We start from the raw sequence: 7,163 nt of genomic DNA on the forward strand, positions 1-7,163 counted from the left end.
AGTGACATTCAACCTAAACTTGCCTTAGCAATGCACACTTCCAGCACTGGGCTGAGGCAGTGGAGACAGAGTGAGAGGCAATATCGAGGTGAAGTGAGTTCCCAGGCCAAGGTGTGTGGTGTGGGGAAGGGAGAGAGATGCAGAAGATGGACAACTGATGGTCCGCAGCCTTGTACAGTAACAGCAGTCACCACAACAGACAGGGATGTACAATGCATGCTGTGCATGTCACGGCTGCTGCAGGGGGAATTCACTGCAGCAGTGAAGGTCAGAAGCAGGAGCGCGAAGAGCAGGAGAGAGAGTGCGGGAAACGGAGGTATCACAGTGGAGAGGCAGCTTGGAAGAAATTGGGCATTGCAGTCTGTATATCTCTATGCGGGCAAAGTTATTGCTGGTATATTGTTTTTGTAGCGTTGTATATAGATATTGGTATTTTACTAATAGCAATTTGGAATCCCTAGGAAATAATGATGTCAAGAAAAAAGAAAAATTGACTCGGTGTGCAAGATATTCAGAAAACAGTGGACTTATGATTACTTTTTCATGCAGTACAAGGAAAGAGCTGTGTGTCTGATATGCCAGAATATAGTATCTGTGTTCAAAGAATATAATTTGCATCAACACTATGAAACTCAGCATAAAGATAAATATGATTGTTGGGTTGGAGAAGTGAGAAAAGATAAAATATTAAAACTGAAAAATACATTGACAACTCAGCCAAATACTTTTGTGAAGCAGAAGCAGCTAAATATTTCACCACTGTAAGCAAGTTTTCAAGTTGCCATAATAGCACACACTGGCAGACTATTTGTGGAGGGAGAATTTGTTAAAAAATGCCTTCTTTCTGTTGCCAAAGAGATGTGTCCAGAAAAGGCCGATTTATTTAGTACAGTGAATCTTTCAGGATCTACAATTACACGGAGGATTGAAGAAATGGGTGACAATCTGCATCAGCATTTGCAAAACTCCATTAAAAAAATTTCATAATTTTCCTTGGTACTCGACAAAAGCAATGATGTTTGTGATTCTGCACAACTTCTAATTTTTATTTGTGGGACGAATGATTATTTTGAAGTCATAGAAGAGCTTGCTGCACTGCAAGGCATCAACGGAACAACTAGAAGAGAGGATATCTATGAAAAGATTTGCTAAACTCGTAATGATTTGGAGCTGGACTGGTATAAACTAGCCAGCGTGACAACTGATGGTGCTCCTAGCATGGTGGGGTCTAAGAAAGGAGTAATTGCTCGCATTAACCAAGAGATGGACAAACATAACCATTCTCATCCAATAGCCATACACTGCCTCATCTACCCCAAGCGCTATATAGTAAATCACTGAAGTGGGACTCTGTTATGAAAATTGTGGTATCTTGTGTTAACTTCATTAGAGCTAATGCACTAAATCACAGACAATTTCAGGAATTTCTGTCTGAGCTAAATGTTGAGTATGAAGATGTTCTATATCACACAGAAGTCCATTGGATGAGTTGAGGGAGAGTTTTGAAACATTTCTATGACTTACTTCCACAGATTACAACTTTTCTGCTTTCAAAAAACAAAGAAGTACCAGAGCTCAATGATGCAGAATGGAAATGGCACCTTGCCTTTCTGACAGATGTAACAGAGCTACTCAACAATTTCAATATGCAACTTCAAGGAAAGAGGAAATTTATCTGTGATATGCAATCACATGTCAAAGCATTTGAAGTAAAATTAGGCTTCCTCATCAAACAAGTGAAGGAGGAAAACTTCTGTTATCTCCTCACAACTCAAAATCTATTAGCGGAAAAACTGCTGATTGCATTCCCAAACAAAACATGTGTGGATTCACTGGAAAAATTGCAAAAGGAGTTCCAATTTAGATTTAAAGAGCTTCATCTCCATGAACAGGACATACAGCTTTTCCGTAACTCATTTTCTATTGACATTGAAAATGTGGATACAATTTACCAAATGGAACTGGCTGAACTGCAGAATTGTGACTCTCTGAAAGATGCATTCAAGTCAAGCAGCCTTCATAATTTCTATGCATCTCTTCCCTCTGAGACATATCCTCATCTCAGGAACCATGCACTCAAAATGGCAACCATCTTTGACAGCACTTATGTCTGTGAACAGACTTTTTCTAGAATGAAACATTTGAAATCTCCAATCAGATCAAGAATAACAGATGCACACTTGCATCACCTGTTATGACCAGCAGTGAAAAATATGGAACCAGACATTGACCATCTCATTAGCCAAAAGCAGGCCCATCGTTCCCATTGAAGTTTGTTGATTTAACTTTACTTCATTTTAAATATTGTATTTGTTCCCATTTTGTTTCTTCACTTCAAAATAAGATACATGCAGCGTGCATAGGAATTTGTTCATAGTTTTTGTTTTTATTATAGTCCAGCCCTCCAACAGTCTGAGGGACAATGAACTGGCCCCCTATTTAAAAAGTTTGAGGACCCCTGCTCTAGGGAAAGGTAAAAATAGCAATTGTTATACAAATGAAATACACAGGAAGAACAGACAGAATCATTAGAAGGGGAAGAAGGGCTAATAGTTCTCAAACACATTGGGAATGGGTTAAATAGGCAAAACTACATATATATCATGAAAGGTATAGCACCCTCCAAAATCTATAAAGAAATAAAGAGAAGAGGGGAGGGAACAGGATAAACTGGAGTATGGAGGGATGTTTGTATTTATGGCAGTGAGACAAGGTAGGTAGATTAATGAGGAGAGATAAAAGAAAAGTGGGATACAGAAGGGTGTGTAGATTAATGGGAAAGGAATAAAAAAATGTAAAGGGTAATATAAGATAAAGTGGGGGTATGGAAGGATGTTTAGATTAATCTGAGTGGGATAAGGTGTGTAGATTAATGGGAATGGGATAAAGAAGGAAGGAAAAGATGGGAGAAAAGATAAGAGAGGGAGTGGGTGGGGGGAGATTAAGTAATTACAAGGCAAGCTAAGGAACAGAATTAAAGTAGAAGAATTAGCAAGGATAAGAAATAAGAGATATACAGAAATACTATAATAAAAATCAGGAGTAGAATTTACTAAAAAAAAATTGGGGCTAATATAATAATAATATTATATATAATATAATAATATAATAATAATAATCTTAGATTGTCAAACTTAAAGATGCAATCAGAAAAATCTGTGTGATGTGTTAGTCTCAATTTTTTCATTCGTAAATTGATGAGACTAGATGAATGTTAAGATCCAATTCAGTTTTAAGACTAGGATCCTACGATAACAAGAGGAAAAAAGAGATTAAAAACTGACAAGATAAAGGAAATAAGATTGTTGGAGCCAGGTGGTAGAATACAGTAGGATACAAGTTTAGGCATTAGCCTTTATGAGGTATATTTGGAAAATGATGATAAGAAGTTTTGAGACATAGAGGGGAAAAATAAGGACACTCATGCCAGATGGTGTCAGTCTTTTCTATATAGAATAAGTATATATATATATATGCCTGAGTATATGTGGGCATGTATGTATGCAAGCCTATGCATGTGTGTTTACAGACATATATATGTGTGTGTGTGTCTTTGAGCGGGCGTGAATGTGTATGTGTATGTATATATAAATATATCTGTGTTTAACTGTTGCCTGCTTGAGAGAGATGGAGGAGGGGAATGAAAGGAGGAAAAAGAATAAAAATTTTCTTAGCAGAGAACAAAAGAATAGTCCTACAAGGAAGCAAAGTAAAGATGGATACCCATGAATATAATTTCTTCTATTGTTATATATGCTTTCTTAAAATGGAAATTTATTGTTATATGTGTTGAATCCTCTTTCATGTTCTGCTGGGCACATGACAATGTTTTGTTTTGGTTTTTATTTTTCTGTTCTGTCTTTCTTTTTTCTAATCTGTTTTTTTCTTATTTTGTATTTAGTTCAATAAAAAGAAAAAATTAAAAAGAAAGAAAAATAGTAGTGGTGATAATGGACATCCTTGATTTACCCTGACCTTAATGGAAAAGAGTATAATTTATCCTTATTAGATATAATACTGGCTCTTGGTGTTAGATAAATACCACTTAGGTCCATTCAGTCTTTCATTTTCTAGTGTTTTAAAAAAGATGGATGGAGACAGTTATGGGACACAGTGGATAAAGTGCTGGCCCTCTAATCAGGAAGATCTACGTTCAAATACACTCTCAAACATTTGACCCTTACTTTCCTGAGGATCATATGATCCTCAGGAAATCACTTAATCCTCATTATCTTGTTGTTGTTGATTAGTCCTATGGTCAATATCAATATTTCAAAATCTTCAAGTGCAGTGCAAGGTTGAGGTCAATTTTATTTTTTGTAACAAATACTGGAATGAGAGCAGAGGCAAGGCAAACCAGCAAAGACTGTAATATCAGCAGGGAAATTGCCAAGTTTGTCCAATGTACATGCTTCTGGGATGGATAATATACCCTCTTAGAACTTGAAAGTTAGGGTAGTGTTAGGGAGAGATTTACTGAGTGAGCATGTTAGGGATTAGATTTCTTCACTATTAATTAATTCATAATGTTAATTCAAAACTTTGTTAAGTTTCTTGGTTTGTTTGCATAGCATAATTATTCTACCTCTGGTGAATAATTATTTTTATTTTTTTCAGAGTTAAAGAAGACTGGAGAAAATATCCAGTCCTTCTATATTGTTGTCTACAAACCTGAAAATCCTGCTGCTTATGCTTGAGGGAGATGGAGGGGAGAATGAAAAGGGAAAAAAAAATAAACATTTTCTTAGCAGAATAAAAGAATAACCCTACACGGAAGCAAAGTAAAGATGGACACTCATGAATATAATTTGTTTGTCTCCTGCATTAAAATGTAAACTTATGAATAGAATTGTTTTGTTTTCTGTATTTGTATCTCTTAATGCTCAATTATAAACAACTACTAGTTGATCATTGCTTTATACTATGTCTTGATTGGTTGATTAACCTGATTCAAATCCTAACTTTGTCATTACCAGTGTAAAATTAGGAAAATCATTTAATAATTCTGGGCCTCAGCTTTTCCATTTGTAAAATAAAAAGATTAGATTAAAGTTAAAATCTCATGCAGTTTTAGGGCTAGAATTGTATGATACCAAGAGGAATGGAAGAGATTAAAAACTGACAAGAGATAGGAAATATGATTGTTGGAGTCAGGTGAGAGAATACAGTAGAATACAAGTTAAGGAATTAGCCTTTATGAGATATATTTGGAAAATAATGACAAAAAGTTTTGAGAAATAGAGGGGAAAAGTAAGGACATTCATACCAGATGGCCTAGTCTTTTTACATGTGGAATAAGGCTAGGTTCTGTTTCAAAATGTAGAACATGCATTTAAGTAGCTTATAGCTATCATTTTTATAGTGCTTTAAGATTAGAAAAGTATTATAAAATATTATCTCTCATGAAAGCTTAGCTGGATACTATTGTGCCCATTTTACAGAGAAGGAAACGAGGCAGGTAATGGTTATGACTCACTCAGAGCCCCACAGGTACTAAGTAATCTGAATTCAGGTTATTCATATTCCAAACTAGCACTCTTTAATTCTGAATATTCTGAATAGTCATTACATAGAATAAGATAGTGAAAGTAGAACAGAAAAAAAGTAGTAAAGAACTAACAGAAGTAATATACCACTTTGTGCTAATACCTAAAATGATATATGTAAGTATATGTGTATCTATCTTCTGTGATGTAACTAACGATTCCCAGACCATCAGCTTATATTTTCAACTTTTTCAGTTATTTCCCAATTTCTCACAATTATTTCTCTACTCTGTAAGTACATCAAAGGGACCTCAGTCTGTTTATACCAGAAAGAGGAAAAGAGGTCCCTTATAGAAGTGCCTTATATTTTTGGACACCAAAGGAAAAAAAGGATTCAGTGTTCAATTTGTTGTTCCATCTTCTAGTCTGATCTTAAATTTTACTGCCCAGAATAAGGCCCTGTGAATTAAAAGAAAAAAAAAAAAGATTTTAGCACTTAAAGAATTTTTTCTTTCTTTTTTTTTTTTTTTAAAGGATTTTCTGAAAGAGTTTTCTGAAAGGGTCAATTAATGCATTTGCTCCCTTGCACCAAAATTGATTTCTTAGAAATTAGCAGAGCTACTTCCCAGCCCCATTATGTTGTTTTTATTCTATGCAGGTTGTTACTCTTCAGAGATCACAAGAAGCTTCCCTGGGCTTTTGTCCAAATTCCTCTTCCCTGTAGCTAATTAGTACAGCTTAGTTTCCATCAATTTCCACTGAGAATAGAATCTTTAAAATGAGTACAGCTAGTAGTTGGCTTATGAAAAATTAAAAAGAAAAATCTATCTGTAGATGCATTGTCCATATACCAAGATGTTATCTGAATTGTTTCTTCTGATAATGAAAATTGGGTGAGTGAAGTCATATACACTTACTTGTTCTGCTTTCCATTGTTAACTATGCTAGAACAATTCTAGAATTAGTTAGATAAATTGTCTAATCAAACCTTCCTATTCTCCCAAGCAATCTTAATATATAGAAACTGAAACCCAATGAGAAAGTAATTTGCCCAAGATATTATAGATGGAAGATCTGGGGCTCTAATCTAGATCTCTATACTCCTTTTCCAAGTGTTTTGACAAAATACTCTTTTCATTTCAATATGCTACTAAATGGCAAATACTGTACCTTCATGAATTAAGTCACCTCTTTAAAAATTTTAAAGGCAACAAAATGTAACAACTCACTGAGGTATGTATTTTGCAGAAAAATACAAGTAAGAGGGAAAATATCTCCATAATGAAAGTGTGGGCAATAGCAGCCATTGTCACAGCCTATGCTAAACAGAAGACTTTTTATACAGTCACCGAATTTCGGTGTTTATAACTCCTGTGAGTTGCCAGTATGACATATATTCTTTGAGGTAGCTGAATGTGGGTGACAGTGACAAGCCTCCAGGGAAGAATGCTCCAGACAGAACCAATGTCCTGAGTAGGGGATGGAGGTCTCCCCAGTGCTTGATATATACAAAGAGGCATGTGTCTGGCAGGTAATCAAATATGAGCTTTCCAGAACTCTTGAAGCTGGGTGATTACATGAACTTTTCAACAGACTCCTTTCTATTTTATTCCACCAAAAACAGTTCTAGAAAGCCTGCTGATTTTTTCATCATTCCCACTCCCTAGATTTCCAGGG

The 7,163-nt window shown here is 35.3% G+C and overlaps 1 long non-coding RNA gene across 1 annotated transcript in view; it reads left to right on the top strand.

Annotated features, from left to right (window-relative positions):
* The window catches only part of LOC127560768 (uncharacterized), a 73,944-nt gene extending 68,948 nt beyond the window's left edge, over positions 1 to 4,996 (top strand). The window contains exon 3 of the long non-coding RNA XR_007953401.1: positions 4,618 to 4,996. This is a non-coding gene — a long non-coding RNA (uncharacterized LOC127560768). The remainder of the gene's footprint in view (positions 1 to 4,617) is intronic.
* The last annotated feature ends 2,167 nt before the right edge of the window (positions 4,997 to 7,163 follow it).

This window comes from Antechinus flavipes, chromosome 4 (genome assembly GCF_016432865.1).
Source record: "Antechinus flavipes isolate AdamAnt ecotype Samford, QLD, Australia chromosome 4, AdamAnt_v2, whole genome shotgun sequence".
In the NCBI taxonomy this organism is placed as follows: domain Eukaryota; kingdom Metazoa; phylum Chordata; class Mammalia; order Dasyuromorphia; family Dasyuridae; genus Antechinus; species Antechinus flavipes.